Source organism: Vicugna pacos, chromosome 15 (genome assembly GCF_048564905.1).
Source record: "Vicugna pacos chromosome 15, VicPac4, whole genome shotgun sequence".
NCBI lineage: Eukaryota > Metazoa > Chordata > Mammalia > Artiodactyla > Camelidae > Vicugna > Vicugna pacos.
In genome coordinates, this window is record NC_133001.1 from 57,551,657 (window position 1) to 57,570,361 (window position 18,705).

The window sequence follows — 18,705 nt, forward strand, 5'->3', positions numbered from 1 at the left end:
AACTCACAGTCAATGTGAAACCCAACAAAGGGCACCTGCCCCAAATCTGCAGGTAACTTCATAGCTAATGATGAAATATTAAGCGTGGTTCCTCTAAGTTGGGGCCAAGGTGAGGATGGTCAGCTTCAGCGCTCTTATTTATCATTTTACTGGGTACCAGCCAGCAGAGTGCAGAAAATTAATGAGTCAAGGTGTCTTGTTTGGAATTGAAGGAAAAAGCCTGCATTTGTCATAGATGACTTGTTGTTTGACTGGTTGCCTTGTTTCGCTTGTATTTCCGTATTGCCATTACAGGAGGACGCTTCATCTCATAAACTGGGTATTACTACCCTCTCCAGCCAAGCCTCATCCTGGGCTATAAAACGATGCATATGGAGTTCACCTCTTCATCCGAGGGGACCCAGCGCTGGGGTAGCCTCATCACTCACATTCGGGACCCCGCCCCCTCTCGCACGCCTGCTCCCCGGGCCCTGCTCACACCATCGCCCTCTCAGCCTCTCTCTCCCTCTGAACCACAGCCTCCATTCCTTCTTTTATGTACCATGCACGTGACTTTTAAAACATGACGTATATTCTTCCTGGTCTGTCCGCCTCGTCTCTATTAGAGAGCACTTTCCACGAGGTCAAAGAGCTGGTGCAGCTCCTGTTGCTGGTCGGGCGATGTTTCCCACGGGCCTGGGACAGAGTCTGGCCACATGGTCGGCTCGCGATCATTTCATGGGAATAAATTCGCGAATGAACGGGCTGGACATGGAGGCCGACCTTGCCCCGAGGAAGCTGAGCCACAGTCATTTTGTTGAAAAGGAAGTTGAAATATACATGTAGCGTCCAGTGAGAGCCTTACAGTTGGTCGGGAGGGACCCCGACTGGGCAGCCAGGGTTGATTAAACGCTTGGAGAAAACAGACCCACAGGCAGACCTCTCCCCGCCCTCCTCCTCCGCTGTGCTGCGCTCAGCTTCCATTTACCTATTCGGTTTGATGACGAGGAGCAGAATCATTCTATCTTTGGAGGGTGTCCGGGGACCTGGAGTTGCAGCCTGCGTTTTCACTCAGCAGAATTTTTAATCCACAACTTCTCGGAGCTGTGGAGCCCCTGCTGCGTGGCTCACACCTAACAGGCACCAACAGGCCCTGGTGTAAAGCTATTTATGAGGTGCTCCGCTCCGGCACCTCCGCGCACACCGCACGTCCCCCTAGGCGTGCAGAGCCATGCAAGCCCGGGCCGCCGCAGGGACTACTCAGGCCTTTTCACCGTGGCTTTACCAACCGCTTTGTCCCGGAAAGGCAGTCCCCGGTAACAAAGAGGCCTTCCAAGCTGTCCTGCTTTGGAGTCAGGCAGATTCCTTTTCCGGACAAGGCTGACAAGGCTGAGAAGGTGATGAGGACCTGGGCACCTGGCTTTAACCACAGCATCAGTGACTTCGTGAGGACTTCCGGTAATTAACATGTGGGGCCCCTGGCAATCGGATACCAGCTCATTAACCCTTACAGCTACGTTTTCTGAAGGCTGCAGCCATGTTCCTTTATATTCATGTGTTCTTTCCCCTGCTGTTCCGAGAATACCCGAGCTATAAGCTCTTATAAAAGAAGCTTGTATTAAAGCATTATTTTTGTTCACACTCCCCGGGGCTTTTTTTTTTAATATATAATTTAAGGTATGGATTCTTTGCCCTTTCTACCAAAAGGAGTTGGGATGAGAGAAAAGACCCCAGACGCATTTTCAGTCTAACACGTTACTTGCTGCTACCGGGAGCCTGAGTCCGTGTGTGCTGGCAGGTGTGACAAGGGAACTACGGATTGTCTGTGCAGGTGCAGGTCTGATGCACAGCTCTCTGGTCCCGGGCCCCGGAATGGGAAGACAGTTTGAAGGGTGTCAGCCGAGGGAGGCTGATGTGGGGTTCTAGGAGGTGAGCGGCCCAAACGAAAAAATGCACGAGGAGTTGCCATACTGCTGGACAGACTTCAGCCGGAGACACCATGGGGTTAACAGCACTTCATTGCCACAGGGAGGTGCCCCTATGATGCACCTGTCCTGCGTTTATCTGTTTTTTGTCAACACATGCGCGGTCTGAGTTTCTTTGTTCATTAGGCTTACAGAATATCTCTAGCACATGCGTACTTCTATTTTCTTTGTTCTAAATCTTATATAATTGATGCATGCGTGGAGCAATTATTTACTGCATACTACAAACATGCTCTGTAGTCGTGACCTTGGGTCCCACAGCCTTAACTTATCTCAAGGCTCTGGCCATGGCCTTGGGTCCCACGGCATTAACTCGTCTCAAGGCCAGCTCACAAAGGGTATGACATCAGTGCAGATGCCGAGGTGCGAGGCCACTGCTTCCCGAGTGCACACACGCTCCAGGTCCTGGGCTGGGGGCTGGGGACAGTCGGGCTCTCTCGGGGACATGGTAGTTCAAGGCTGGGTCTTCATGTTCTGTGCACTTTACTCCTTATAGATGCATTTGCTCCTGTTCCCACTGACTGTCACTCTCAGTCATAAGCACTTGCCTTGAACAATCACAGAGCCAACAGGTCTGCAGAGGGACCTTAGGTGTCATTCCCCAGAGGCACAAGAATGCAGCACCTAGAGTCACAGGGATCAGGACCAGACCCATTCTGTCTCTAATCTGCATGTGTTAATCTCACTCTGTTCCTGGATCTAGTGCTAATCGGACGTGTACCAGGGTTTCCTCATCTGCAAAATGGAAATAATAGTAATAACAACTTTCTTCTCTGGTTGTTGGACCATTAAGTGCAATATTCATAGCACTGAGCAAGACATACAGTAACCACTCCTGAAAGCAAACTATTACAGCATAGAATTCTTCAGCAGATTAAATAAAATACTTGGCAGAAATAGGAAAATCATCTCCCATAATCAACAATAAAATATGAAACACAGACTTAGCCAACCGTGCACAGCTCAGGTCTATGGGCCGTTGCCCCGCTTCAGTCTGGGCTTCCCCTGACAGTGCAGAGAGGGGCAGGACCATGGTGTCCTGTGGCAAGGCAGGGACAGACTCTAGGAGACGTAGGGATGAACACAGGACAGCCACACTCATGGTGGGTACAGCTGGGACAATTAAGCCCAGGGTTGAAGGAAAAACCAGTAGGAAACTTAGGAAAGACGAGGGGAAAATGACATGGCGGGACTGGGTAGACATTTGCAAAGTGGATAAAATGGTTCCTATCTCACACCATAGATTTTGAAGCTAGGAGAACTGGCTCTACATCTTATGAGATGCTTATGAGACAGTTGCCTTAACAGTAAAAATGGTGCTATGTACTCACTCTCTGAGGTGGTAAAGGTTACAGATGATAAATGCAGGATATTTAACCAAGTCTACTGCTGCTGAGTTCCTTACGGTCTAGTGGTAACACACACAGAAAGAAATGGTCACACATACCTTAACATAAGTGCATGAGGAAGAGGAACCCTCTTTTGATGTAGCACATCACAAAAGAACCTGGCCCTGTTGGGTAAGTCTGGAGACAAGGTCTGGACTGGGGGTTTAACTGGGCCTCAGGATGGGGCACACTTGGAACCTACTGCTTTGTTCTCTGTTCTGGAGGCTCCAGTTGTACCTGAGAAGAAAAGTGTCTCAGTTGAATCTACCGTTACATAACTTACACTTTAATGAATAGTTCAATGTACGTAAATCCCACCATGTACTTATGAATGGATATTTTCTTAGACTAGATTCCTAGCACTGCAATTACCTGCTCAAGACGGGAACACACTGCCATATTGCTTTCTTGGAACCCTATACAATTATGTTCTCAACAGCAGGCTAGGAAAATTGAGAATGAAAGCAAAATAGAAAGACTTGCCCGTATACCACATTCAGTAAGGGTTAATTCTACATTTTCCTGTTTTAAAATATTTTTTTTAATTAAAAAAATCATAATTTTTTAGATGAATGTTAAATAGCTGTGATATGTATCAGGATTCTTTGTTATTAAAAAAGTTTTAATCATAAGGAATGTGTTTATGTACACCAATGGTCAGTGGGTAGAGTTATGGCTCATTCCTGCCTTCTGTATTCATTTATCTTTGATTTCTTCATCAATATATTTTACATTTCATCCAATGATGAAAAAAGAAAAACTCCTAGTCAATCAGCATCAATTCTGACTCATATTAAACATTGTATGAATTTCTATGGTGTCACTGATTTCTCTATATTTCAGAGAGACGACATCCTTGTTCAGTTTCTCAAGGGAAGCATGAAAAGTTCTTTTGATAACTTAAAAGTAGAATTGGAAGAAAAACCTTGAGGGTACACTAGTTAAAACAACTTGGAATGTTATTGTTCCTTTAAATTGATAATTTTTAATATTTGAAAGTAATATACTAACAAAATAACATTTTTCAAAGGACAGCTTGGTAGCATTAGTCAAATCATCTTTAAGTTTTGCACTTCATAAAATATCTGGATTTAGTGATAAATTGTAGCATTTAAACTTTTTATCTTCCCAATAAATGCAGCCGTAGGATATCATTATGCAATCAATAGGGCTTATTTATCATTTACTCTGTTTGAAGTTGTAGTTCTGTTTCATTTTGGGGTAAACAAAACAAGCAAACAGAAATGAATACCATTTCTGGGTAGATTAAATAGATGTAATTTCCCTATTGCTTCTGCTAAGTGTAACTAAAAAACATGGACATTATAAAAAAAAGAAACCAACATAAGAAGGCTGAAATGTAGACAAAAAAAAAAGATAGGTATCAGCTAGGGACCTCAGGATCCAAGAAACACACTGTTGTGAGTTCCCTGCTGCTGTTTTGTATCGTGTGTTCTATACTTGGGAGCTAAAGAAACAAGCAACCTGGAACACCAGTGAGCACAGATGAGAAAGAAGCCCCAAGAGAACTCTGCTTTCTCTCAAAAGGGAGAGGAAAGGGCGTGCTAGCGAAGCAGAACACTTTGAGACAATAACTGTTCTAATGCAGGAAAACACCAGAAAGACACATTGGCCACACCTTTACAAAGCCCAGAAGGGCTACGTGGCGAGCTCAGACTCCCTTCCTCGCCAGGCTGTAACCAGGAGTCCCAGCAGCTGCCCTCAGAGCTGTGCTACAGAAGGTCAGGTAGGGAGCTGGCCCTCTACGCACCCAACAGTAACTGGGTCCTCCCCCGCCACTGCACTGTGAGCAGAGGCTTCTATCTCCTCTGCAATGATGTACCTTCTCCCTTTTGGGGTGGTGTCATAGGAAGCCTGGCAGAGGATAAACAGTGGTAACAAGGTCAGATCGCTCCATTCATGGCACACAGGCCATGTGGGAAGCAGTGATGAATCACTCCCACCACTCCTGGCCAAAGGAGTATCAACAAAAGCATGGTGACGGGGTGGGACTCCCACCACCACCCAGCAGTAATGAGGAGCCCGTCACCCCTTGAGTGCTGATGGAGGCGGATTGAAATCTAGACTTCTATCCCTGAGTGACAGAAATAAGGCATCAACCTTCCCCTCCCCCCTACACCAGTGTGGTCTCCAAGTAAACCAGCTAAAACAGAAATCTTAAATAAGATCCAGATTTTCATTACTTAATACTGAAACTGCCTGGGTTTCTACTGGAAGTCTGTCACCATACCAGAACCTGAAAAAACATCAAATTAAAGGAAATGAGACAATGAATAGATGCCAACATTAAGATGACAGAGAAGTTGACAGAGAAATTAGGATCATTTGACAACAATTTTAAAGCAGCCATGATAAAAAGGTTTCAATGAATAATTATGAAAATGCTTGAAACAAAGGAAAAAAAATCTCAAGAAGGAAATGAAGAAGAAACAAATAGAAATTTTAGAAGTGAAAAATGCAATAACTTAAAAAAAAACTCAATGAATGGCTCAACAGCAGAATAGACAGGAAAGAACTCCAATGGACTTGAAAACGGAGCAACAGAAATCTGATCAACAAGAAAAAATAGACTGGAAAAATTTTAAGGACACTTAACAAACAAAATAACATTTGTATTTTCAATGATTAGGAAGAAAAGGAGAAAGAGGGCTGAAGAGGCAATCAAGGGAATAATGACTGTAAACTCTTCAAATTTAACAAAAACCATAAACTTACAGATTCAAGAAGTTGAGTGAATCCCAAAAAGAAATTTTTAAAACACAACATATCATTATCAAATTTCTGAAAATAAAGATAAAGAAAAAATCTTGAACAGAATGAGAAAGAAATGACACCTTAACTTTAGGGAAAAATCAATTTGAATGATAGCAGATTTCTTTTCAGAAACCATGGAGGCCAGAAGGAAAAGACATAATATTTTTTAAGAACGGAAATAAAAAGAATTTTACCCAGAACTCTATATCCAGCAAAAATATTATTCAGTAAAATAGGGAAAATCTAAACAGAAACTTTTCTAAACAGAAACATCTGAAAAATGAAAGAATATTTGAAAACCAGGAAGGAAGAAACACAACAGATGAGTAAAAATGTGACTAAACATATTTTTCCTCTGCTTTAGTTATCTGAATTATATTTCATGATTGAGACAAAAATTATAACACTGACATGGCTTTAAATATATGTAGAAGAAATATTTAAGGCAACTATATTACAATTGTCATGCGGGAGAACAAAGAAATATAAAGGAAAATGAGTTTTTAATACTTCATGTGAACAAGTAAAATGTCAAAATTAATAGACAGCTATACATACTTACATAGTGTAAAACCCAGAAAACTACCAAAATAGCCATACTGACAAATCCACTTCTAAATACAATAAATAAATCAAAATAAAATTCTAAAAAATGTTCAAGTCATTCAGGGGAAGACAGGGGGAAAAAAATAAACACAGAGAAATGAAAAGCAGAAAGAACAAACAGAAAACCAAAAAGTGAAATGATAGACCCAAGCCCTAACATATCAACAACTACATTGCGTGTAAAGGGTCTAAATACACAAATTCAAACACTGAAGTAAGCAAGGTGGATTAAAAACATGAGCCAACTGTGTATCACCTATGAGAAACTCACATCACATATGACAATATAGGTAGGTTGAGAGTAAAAGGATGGGAAAAGTATGTCATGCAAACATTAATCAAAAGAAAAACATGACATATTAACAGATAAAATAAGCTTGTGAGCAAAGAAAATGACCAGAGACTGAGAAAGACTTAACTTAATGATAATAGTGTCAATTCATGAAGAAGACACAACAATCCTAAATGTGCACGCATCAAACAACATAGCTGCAAATTATACAAAGCAAAATCTTATTACTGAAGGAAGAAACAGACCACCCACAATTGCAGTTGGAGAATTTAATACCTCCTCAAAATCAACAGAACAACCGGACAGAAAATAGACTTGAAAAGAGATAAACTCAACAATATTATCAATCAAAACATTATCAAAATTTATACAATGTTCCACCTAACAACAGCAGATTGTGAAATTTTTAAAATGCTCATTGAACATATACCAAGACAGACCATATCCTGAGTCATCAAACAAACCCCACCAAATATGAAAGAACTGGACCATTTGCAGCATGTTCTCTGATCGCTGTGGAGACATTACATGTGTATTAATAAGCTCTTAATGATATAGCACCACTTTCATAATATCTAATATAAAACGAAACAAGCATATCTATTGACAGTGAAATATACTTTTCTTTATGAATCCTGGAGAAATACTTACACGTGTTCACAAGGAGGCATGGTTAAAGATGTTCACTGCAACTTTACTTACAATTGTAATAGATTATGAAACACTTAAATGTTTTTCAGCAAGGCAATGGTTAAATAAGTCTGCTAACACATACCACTGCATAATCCATGATCAAATATGAAGTAGATCCACGTATTTTAACAGGGAGACATATTTAAAGTATATTAAGTGAAAAAAAGCAAATTAAATGACAACATGGTAAAAATTATCTAATGCCACAAGAATCCTGCATCGCAGACCACCACAGAAACTTAGTGCCTTCCAGGATAAACACCATCAGTTTAGACTGGGCACGACTGGGAAGTTACATCTCAGCTGGGCACCTACACCTGTCTGATGAACAGCTAAGGGTCACCTGACCTAGGATGGTCATGGCGGGATGACTAGGGGAACCTGGCTCTATTCTTCACCTGCCTTGTCCTCCAGAAGGACAACACAGACATCTCCTAGGGAAGACTGAGGCACAAGGGAGCAAGTGGAAACACACAGGCTTCTCACAGCCTAGCTGGCAAGGGAATATAATTCTTCTGCCTCATTCTATGGCTCAAAAGGAGTCACATGGATGAGCCCAAATTCAAGGGCTGGAGAAAGAGACTCCGTCTCTTTTATGAGAGAAACCAAAAGGCCATGATAAAGGGGGAGGGGGAGAGATAGAGTCATTAATGCAATCAACCCACCACAAGTATCTACAGTTACATAGTACATCATCTCTTGGGTATGGGGGGTACTGAATTCTTAGATTGCTGGGGAAGACACAAACACAAAGGATAATTTAGCTGGAGCTGGATCACTGACTTTTTACACTGAGGATATTTTCATGTTTTTTTGTGTTAAAAACGTACAGGCTATAAAAAAACTAGTAAGACTTGTACAGAATTTAGAGATATAAACAAGAAAACTATACATTATGTATGAGATCTGAGGTGTGTGGAAGTAACCTGATAATGTCTTCAAGGGTCAGATTGAGAAGAGCTGGTACCCTAGTCTGTAACCGTAAGTCATCTGGTTTGCTGACATTTATTGCATTTGCTACATCCCAGGGATTTTTCAAATATTTCATTTAATCATCCCAGGGATTTGCAAGTATGGTATTACGGTACCTGTTCTAGAGACAGGACAGCTGAGCCTCGGGGAAAGTAAGTAACTTGACCAAGTTTACCCCATTGATAAGGGAGGAGCTGGCATTGCACATGCTATTTCTAATGCTCATGACTTCGCCCCAGATTCCTTTCATCCATCAACAAGGCATCAGCTGTGTCAACACACGTGGAACCCAGGCAGGCAGAGAGCAAAACTGGGGAGGCTAGACGTAAAGAGATTTTCTTGAATTGATTTTACAGTAGACAGTTCTTGGTGGCACAGAAAACCACAAAGGAAATGTCGCTTTCCTCACACACACATTCACAAAGCCCACACAGATGGAGAAATGAACAAAGGAACACGTTCTGAGTCGAGTCAGCAGTAAAGTAGGGCTGCTGCTTCTTGGTTCCCTCGCTCTCTGTTTTCCTTCCTGCTTGCTGGCATTATTTTTTATGAGAGAGAAAAATACACCAGGAAATAAAAATACCGCATTTGGTTAGCGTTTCGTAGCGCACAGATTAGTAAAGAAATGCCTCATGCCTGCGTGCAACTGCTGAAGCTGTAATTGGCCGCATGTGGGGTTTGCGCCGTTGGCCCTTTAATAAGGGGGAGACTGGCGTGAGCAGCCCGCTTCCACATGGCGCCGCAGCTTCTGGCCCCAGCATGACCATCATCAGATGTCTTTTTTGTCCCGGGGCTGGGTGGTCAGGAAACAGGTTCTCCTTGTCTTGTCCTTGAGAGCCGATGCGATCACCAGGTGGCCCTCAATGGCAGGGATCCAGTAATTTGACATCATTTTTGGCTCGGGATTACTGACAAATTTCTACAAATCTTGATGGTTTCAAAACATGAAAGTAAAATCATGTCACACTGCTAGCTGGAAAGCATGCTTTTCTTTTTGTTATTTTTGCCTCAGTTTATTTTCCAGAATTCTGGAGAACTATGGCTTCTTCCCCTTCATCTTGGTGCGTTCTCTCTCAGTTACAATGCACAGCAAGATAGCCTCATGAGGATTCTTGTCATAAGCTGTAATTCAAATACATATCTTTGTCTAGAAATGGTGCAAGTTTTAATCCCTGGTCCAGAAACTGTGAAAGGCCAGCTGTGGCCAGAGTTAAGGCCAACCGAGGAGGAGAACAGTTATTAAAATCCTAAGCATAAGAGAGGTTGTTAAAATCTATTAGAAAACAAAGACAATGGCAATAAAAAATGTTGATTTTTCTTTTTACCTAAACATTCTCCAAGAGGTCATGGACTACAGGTGTAATATTGCCTAATGAGGAAATTTGTTTTGATACAATTTCACATTCTTCTTTTTTTTTTTAGTTCTTCTATAATGTATGGTTGAAGAATTGGGGTGCTGTAAGTACCTAGAATGGAGGACAGCCAGCACCGATGTTCCTTGGATTTATCAGTAGTTTGTGATAGAGAAACAATACACAAGCCATGGAGGTCGCACCGACGCAGTCGTGAAAGGTTTTTGGAAAGAGGGTCTGAGGAGGTGTGCTGCTCTTGTTGCAATATGGTCAGTATTTGGAGTTTCAGTCCCCACTTTTAAACCATTATTCTTCTGAGATGGATTCCCTTTATTTCTCACTTGATCATTTGGTGGGCATGAGCAAGGCCAGTGGCAGCTTAATGAGAGTGCTCTGAGCCTTCCACCAGCAAGGCCTGCTCTCCCGTTCCCCGAAGGCGCTATAGTTGAAATATTTTTGTCTTCTCAACTGCACTTTACAAGGAATAGCACTTTTATTGTCTCATGTTTTATTCATCAAAAACTATACAACTGCCAATCAAGGCTTCTGATGACAGGAGACTCCCAGGCTACCAGCATGAGGTTGACAACAGCCAGGCAGGGGTGGCTTGTTTTGTGGTTTGTGGGGGGTTTGGAGCTCAGTCACTTGCTTTGTGGTGTTGGCAAGCTGTTTAACCAATCCGTCTCTCTCTTTCTGTCTGTCTGTCTCTCTTTTCCTCCCTCTCCCTCGACACTTGTAAAATTCAGTGCTGAGAAGCTGCGAGATTGTTGTAAGCGATGCTGAGACCACAGGGTGGGAGTTATACTTCTAAATAGGACAAACGCCTGTGCAAAGGGAGAGGAACCTGAGAATTGACATTTAAGCAAGGAGAGCCGCTTATCTACCCAACCCTCTCCTAGCTGACATGAAGCTGATGGTCCAGATGATGCTGGACAGAAAAATGCGTCAAGGGCACGGCGGCTACACCCAGGGCGGCCATGAGGCTGGAGCACCGGGAAAAAACACAAGGGTGTCGGGTGCTGTGCAGGGCCACCTAGAGAAACGCACACCCAGTTTACCCATCTCAGAGTTAGGGGGACAGGACCAGACGCTGGAAGTCGACTACACTGCCTCTGGGAGTTGAGGTCTGGGTTCTCCCCGCAGACATGTACCATTGATTGTGCCAAGAAATATGAGGCAAAGCACAAGGTAGCATGTGTATTTATAGTATTGAACTAGGGAAATAGTGGCCATAATTGTTTAAACTCCACTAGGGACCAGGCCCCCTGATGAGTGCTTTACAAACATTGCCTATTCTAGGCTCACACAAATCCTATTTTTCAAATAGGAAAAGAGGCTTATAAAGATTAAATGATTATCTCAGTATGTGCAGCTAGAAATTGTCCAAGTTGGGGGTCAGCACTAGGCTCTTTGATGGAATAGCCATACATCTTCCAATGCACTACCCCACGTATGCCCCAGGGAGCCGGGAAACCATCGCCCCCTTGTATTTTCATAGCGTGTCACGTACGGATAGTGTTACATCTACTGTCCAGCATCGCCTTTGTACTCTGAAGACATTAGAATGTTTTCTAAAATTAAATGGCAAGTTAAGAGGCTCTTAAGAAAGAGAACGTGGCCTTGAACTCAAGCTTTCCAAGGCCAGAGCTGTGATGTCTTCACCGTGCGAGCTGTCAGTGGAAACAGTAATCCTCCCAGACTTGAGGGGGCGACAGGCGCAGACAGGGTCAGCAAGAATCAGCTTCAGGGAGGAGGTGGGCTTGAATTGGCCCAGGAAGTGCACGTGGGGTTTTGTCAGTGAGAGAGCAATGAAGGAAGACAAATCAGGAAAAACGCTTCCTCTGCTAGGACTTGCACCAAACATAATTCATAGACGTCTACCTTTTGTATCCATGCTGTGGAAATACCTACAGTTTGATGTCTTTATAATGAGGTTATTTTGATACATAAGTAATGAGCTCTCTCAGATAATTTTCAACTTGGGCCTGGCTGTTCTGTCCTTCTTATGACGGAGAGAAGGGTGCCAACGCAATGAGCACGCCTCGGACAGAGACTTCTCCGCCTTCATTCTGACGTCCTCAAGCCGGACTTCCCAACTGTTTCCTCAGAAGAGCTTCCACGCGGGGAAAAGGGAGGTTTTAACCCTGTCTGGAGTGAGGGCCCATGGGGGATGTTGCCTAAACGCAGAGTGTGCCATTTTTATTTTGAGCTTCAGAAATTTTGAACACTTTTGTTTTATCTTGTTAAAAATGTGTTTCTCCCAAAAGATTCCTGCATTTGTTTTAATATAAAACATGTTCTTGATTATCATAGATTAAAATAATCATTGTGTCCCTGGGGGTGCACTGCTGCAACCTCCCGGGGGGACCCCTCCCCCGCAATCCCAGTGTGACAAGCCCTGTATCTCCAGTGTGACTTTTAGGTCCTCAGTTTTCATGTGTTCATCCCCCACGCCAACCTTGTGGCAATATGACTCATCGATGTTTGGATAGAAATGAAGGATTGTCTTTTCTTTGGTAGACAGGGAGTTTCAGCTGGAAAAAAGGCCAAATGGAATTATAACGACATAGTTTTGTGTTCACTGTGCATTTTAAAAGAGTATATACCTTGGCAAGACCTTGCCACTTGATAACTGTAAGAATTCTTCTGCTAATTGAAGACAGCTTCTAACCTGAAGGACTAAATCTTTTGACGCATTGCTTTCCTCCTGATGTTGCCCTGTGACCCATCTTCAGGGCTTAGGGTTAATGCCAGTTTCCAAGCACTCTGTCTTGAAGAGGAGCTTCTACTGGGAGCTGCCCACCATCTACTCTGCTTGCTTTAAGGCTGCATGGCTTTCAAAATAACAAGAGAAGAGGACCATGAGCAAGCCCAGAAAGTCCCTGGTGACTACAGCAAGGAGCCTGGTCTCTCTGGATAAAGAAATCTATTCAAGAAGGTTTCTTGGCCAGCTCTGGGCCTCTGCCCCTGTTCTCCACACGCCCACAGCTGGACGAAGCAGCGGGCATTGGCTGGCTGAGAACTCCAGCTGGCTGTCCCTGGGAAAGGCGCGTCCGTGAGCAGCATTTGACCCGCAGCTCCCATGCTAGTCAGGTGCTGTACTTTCTGAGGATCACCTGAGGCCATAATTATGAATTGTTTAAGTGGATTTGGTTCAACAACCTTGATGTGTAGAAAACAAATGGAAGGAAAGTACAGTCAGGGGAAAATGGGGGCTGTTGTTTAGAAGGCCCACGTCAGGAACGCACACAACGGGCACCAGGACCAGGAGGGCCAACGGGAGGCAGAGTGAACCAGTGGAGCGCAGACGACTTCGGAGGTGCCCTTCGGAGGTGCCCTTCGGAGGTGCCCTTTGGAGGAAGAATGGGAGCCACTTTCCTAGCACTTAAGTGTGGGTGGGGTGATGGTGGGGGTGTGCCCAAGGCTGGCTCGCCTGCCTCCCCTCCCAGAGGTGGCTGCACCCTGACCCTCGCCCTCACCCAGAGTAAAGGCTGAGAGGCAAGCTCCTTCTATCTCTTCTTTGTCAGCATTATGCAAAGGTTTCAATCAGGAATTAGTCGTAAGGTGAACAAGCAGATCAAGATATCAGACGGAAACTAAATGACTGGCCGGGTGGAAACCACCAGTTGGGGCTGACGCCATCAGCTCACTGAGAGACAAGTGTCCTTGGTGAACAGAGGCAAGGTCTGTTAAAGGCTATTTTATTGTTGACAGGAGATTGACTGTTTTGCTTTCATGAAGACCCTCAGACTCCCCACGCTGCAAGGCAGCGGGATGTGTTCTCGCGTTGCAGCGCGGTGCAGCTGCTTGGAGGGCTACACAGTCGTGAAGCTCCCGACTTCGTGCGGCTGTGGCGCTGCGTTTTCCAGCTGACGGGCGCGGACCTTGCTCTGGGGAAAGGATGGCGGCTGTTTTCCAAGCTGAGAAACATCACCCTGAGTCGCAGGGACTGGTTCAGAGACGGGCAGGTGCTGACTGCCAGGGGCATGTAGCTGTCGAGCCATTGCCAGTCACCTCGGGGCGACAAGACGAGACGGAGTGGACAGAGCAAAGGCTGGGGATGCAGGGCTAGAAAGACGAGAGAGAACCAGGTTCAAATGACAGTTTCATCAAACTCTGCCCTAAACCAGTTGCGTCTTAGGACACAAAGGCCAATAGATTACATACACCATTCATGCTAGATCAGACTGCCTTCTTGTGCTATTTGCAACCTAAGCACTCTATCTGATTCGCTGTAAAATCCTGGCATTTGGAAGTTTCCTTTTAGTGTTTTTGTTTCTGTATAATGAATGGCATTACATGCAATTCCCTTGTAAGCCGTCTCAAAGTGTGAAGGGGGGAGGTAGCGTGTGACTTTTGTACAGTACTGGGTGACTGACACATTGCTGTGGACTTTACAACTTAAACTGGGTAAGCGAGACATGACACACACAGCACACACACACACGTGCTGCGTGAGAATGCAGCACAATGCACAGGGCTGGGAGGAACTCGGGCTAGGACCTCTTGGCTCTGCCCCTGATTATTCCCCAGATCTTGGCAAATTTACTTACAATTCACTTTGGCAAAATTGCTGTAGATTAGATGAATCTTAATATTTCCATGATGTTTAACCAAGTGGTCTCACACAAATGGTCTCATTTAACACTGAACCAGTTCTACAAGACAAGAAAGGGCACTTGTGAAAAATGCAGACTCCCTGGCGGGAGTCTAAGACTGATGACGGCGAATGTGGGGAGCAGGACGCGGCGACTCGTGTCTGTCCCGTCGCTCCAGGAGACCACTGCGTTCAGGTAGGATGGGGACCCGACAGCACCCATCCTCGGTGTTTACCTGACACCCTGTGGTCTTTGCAGCGGCCCTTGGGAGCCCCAGCTCTCCCTGTCCGCACACAGCTGCCTAGGGAAACGCCATCCTTCTCCAGGGCAGGCACATTGGAACCCCTGGATCCAGCTTTGTTTGAAGCCTTCCTGCCCTTGCATTTTCAAGTTCTGTGAATAAACACATTTCCTTTTTGCTTGATCAGTTTGAATCGGGTGTCTATCAGCGGCAGAAAGAGCCTGGCTGTTGTAAGACTACTGGGGGCCCCGTGTGGTCTGCATCCCCCCAGAAACCTGCACCCGCACAGACGTTTCTTTCTTCCCACTTTTGAGAGTGACCCGTAGTTCTTCCCTGTAGACCTACTCAGTACCTGTTCCGTTTATCTCCGACCTGACAGCCCATTCGGTGGGTGAACACCTTGCCATGTTTTCTCTAAGTCTGCTCCTTTCCAGGCTAAAAACCGTCAGGAGTTCAGAAAAGAGCAGAAAGACGTGTCTGATGTTGAAGTCTACCTCTGCGCGTATCCAGCACTTCTGAGTTATCTCCTAAGGAGCAGATACCAACCTCTTGCAGATATTTAGACATTTCAGTCCCACCTCCTGGCAAATAAGCTTCTCCTGCCTCAGACAAAATACACATAACTTAGAGAAGTTCTGCGGCAAGAAGGCTGAGCTGTGGCAAACGTTCTGCTCCTTGGCACGTGTGCTCATTAAGGAACAGGCACATCCAGTCGCAACAAAAGCGGTGCCTCCTACTCCCTGCTTCCTCGAGGAGAAGGTGCCTGCTACGTTTCATTTTGAGGTTTCTGCTCGAGATGGTTAGTGGCCTCCTAGTGCTTAGTATAATGAAGTTCTGCATTTATGTCTCGGCTGCCTGCACTGAGAGTGCAGAAGCTTTACCAAGTTAAGGCCATGTGTCGTCTGTGATACGTAGTGCCTTTGGTCTGAGTCTTTTGCAGTGACTGCGATCTTTTATAGAGAATTTCTGCATTCCTATTCAGACAGCTCTCACAACGATGCCAGAACAGTAACTCTGATACCTTTAAGGGCTCACTGGGCAGGGGCCAATGTGCCAAGAATGCTATGAATTTTGCTTTATTTAATAACTTCACTGACTCCGTGGACAGATATTGTTACCCTCAATGTGCAGATGAGGACCTAGAGGGTCACAGAGCTGAGATTATCTGGCAAGGATGGTTCATAAGCTGGTGAATGGAGGAGCCAGACAGGTTCTGATGTATTTCTTTCCCCAGTCTGCCTGCTCACCCCTCATTGTCCCCCTATGTGTAATTATAGACTAGGGTTTAACTGTTTGATTCTGACTTTAGCATTTGAGATCGAGAGTCCCTCCTTCCTCTGTTCTAATTCCATCCTCTTCATAGCATATTTAAAACATATTAACAGAAATTTGAAGTCACAGTTTTCACCTCCCATCCAAGCTCAATCCACGTCTGCCCACGCAGCGTCCTCCCCACCCTGATTCCTCTGTTTCACGAAGGTCATCAGTGACTCCCTAACATCCAGAGCTTCGTCCAGCGCTCTTTTCCCTTGCCTGTCCTGTCAGGCGAAGGCCTGTCTTTTAAAATAGGAATGCTGCCTGTTTCCTGCGGCAGCTGGGACAAATTTTCACAAATTTGGAGGCTTAAAAGAAGAGATATTTCTTATGTCAGAGTTTTGGAGACCATAAATCCAAAGTCAAGGAGTTGGCAGGACCTCCCTCCCTCGGGGGGATCTGCAGAAGAGCCTGTTCTCAGCATCTTCCAACATCTGGTGGCAGACAGCCCTCCTGGGCTTGGGTGGCACCTCCCTTCTCTGCTTCCTTTACTTCTTCCCTTTCTGGGACTGATCCTGAGTGCTCTGCGTGGTGAACTTCTTTCATGCAAAAGGCTGTCCTGGAGTCTTTCCCTGGGCGGCTGACCTGCGTCTGAAGTCAAGTGCGATGTTTCCCGTTCCCTCAACCCCAGCTTGTTTCTACCGTCTATGGTTTCCGTTTCCTCCAGTCGTATTGTCTCCTGCTGCTCACTTCTCATAGTCAAAGCTTCACCCCCACTTGTGGCTGCATCAGCGTCTTCCCAGCCCTGGTCCTTCCCTCTGGACTCTAAGCCACCACTGTCAGTGGCCATGTTCCTGTGTAAATACGCTGTTCCTTTGCTCAGTGTGTCATGGTAGTTCCCACCACTCGGCTTGAGAAGATCTCACCAACATCAGTAACACGCAGAGTCTTGCAATCCAGCTCACCCTCTCCGTCTTTCCAGCATCATCCCGGGCACTTCCTCATCTCTTTCATTTCTGCTGTGCATTAAACATTTCTTACGGGTTTGTACATGTACCATTGCCACGGGCGCTCTTTTGACTTCACACAGCCTTTCTTTTTCTCCTCGCTTCTCTCTACATGACAAAGTCCTGCTCTGATTTCAGCATTGCTTCAGCGTGGCCTTCCCCTGGACCTTTCTTCTCCCTTTGCATGACCTGGAGAGCAGTTCCACCCTTGCTGGCTCTGCTGCCCTTTACAGGTGACACCCCTGTTTCAGCACATGCCGCACCAGATTACTGGTCCTTTACACTTACCTGGCTTCTCTCTTGACTAAGATGCTTGCAGAGGCTGAGGCTGTGTTTCTCCTCATGGGACCCCATTCCTAAGCTGGTGTCGGGTACAGAGATGGCCAAGAGAAAGAAACACATGAATCAGTGTAGTGCTACCAAGTACGCCTGTCGTTAAGTCGAATACTTCTGGGCGGCATTTAATTAGACAGTAATTATAATACAGCTTTCGCTACTATTTGCACATTTAGTAGAAAACTTTTGGGCTCTGCTTCATGGTACTGAATATGTGAGGAAAGCCCCCCCCCTCCAGGAACAAGCATGTATTTAATTATTATTTGGCTGGATAAACATAGGTAGATCAATTGCTCGATTTATCAACTCTTTCTTTTACTTTTTTCCCATTATTTTAGCATCAGCACCTGGTGTTTGTCCTGTTGGTGTGGCTTTTCAACTAGACTGAGTCTAGTTATCTTATACTATCTGTTACTTCCTTGACTAAAATCTAAGCTCCTAGACAAATGGTCTCATAAGTGGAGTATTTACAGAGGAAAATATTACAACTTTCATTTTTACTCACCCATTCATTTATTCTTCCATTTCCTAAAATATATATATACTATTTAATAGTCAATGGCCTAAAATGAATACATTTAGCATGTATAATGTATAAAGCACATTAATAAATTAAACACTCCTGAACGTACCAACCAGTCTAACCAGAAGAAAGCCAAGGGCACTGAGAGGCCAGCAGACCCCATCCCTCTAATTTCCCTGGAAATAATGAACACAACTGGGTGTTAATCATTTCTTTGTCAATTAAGAATAGTTTTGTGACATATTCATATTTTATTAGACAGCATGTGACTCCCTTCTCCTTGTTTTTGAATGTTATAAAAATGGCATTATATTATGTGCATCCTTCCACAGCTTACATTTTTAACTCAGTATTCGGTTTCTGAGACTGAATGTTTTTGTTACATGTGGCTGTGTTCCAATATTTCTGCCATTGTATAATGCTCAATTTGTGCAAAAATACTATCATTTCTTTATCAGTTCTCTAGTTATTAGTTTGTGTTTGGTTTTTGTTTCTATTAGAAACATTGATTCTATTAACATTAATAAGAATCAACACATTTTCTAAGCACTGGAACTAATCTTCTTTACATTTAATAAATTATTCCATTTCACATAAATTTTATATTTTCTCCATAAATATATTACATAGATTTTTCAAAAAATTATTTTTTAGGTTTTTATATATATTGTTATCATAAATGTTATTTTTAAAGTTTAAATTGA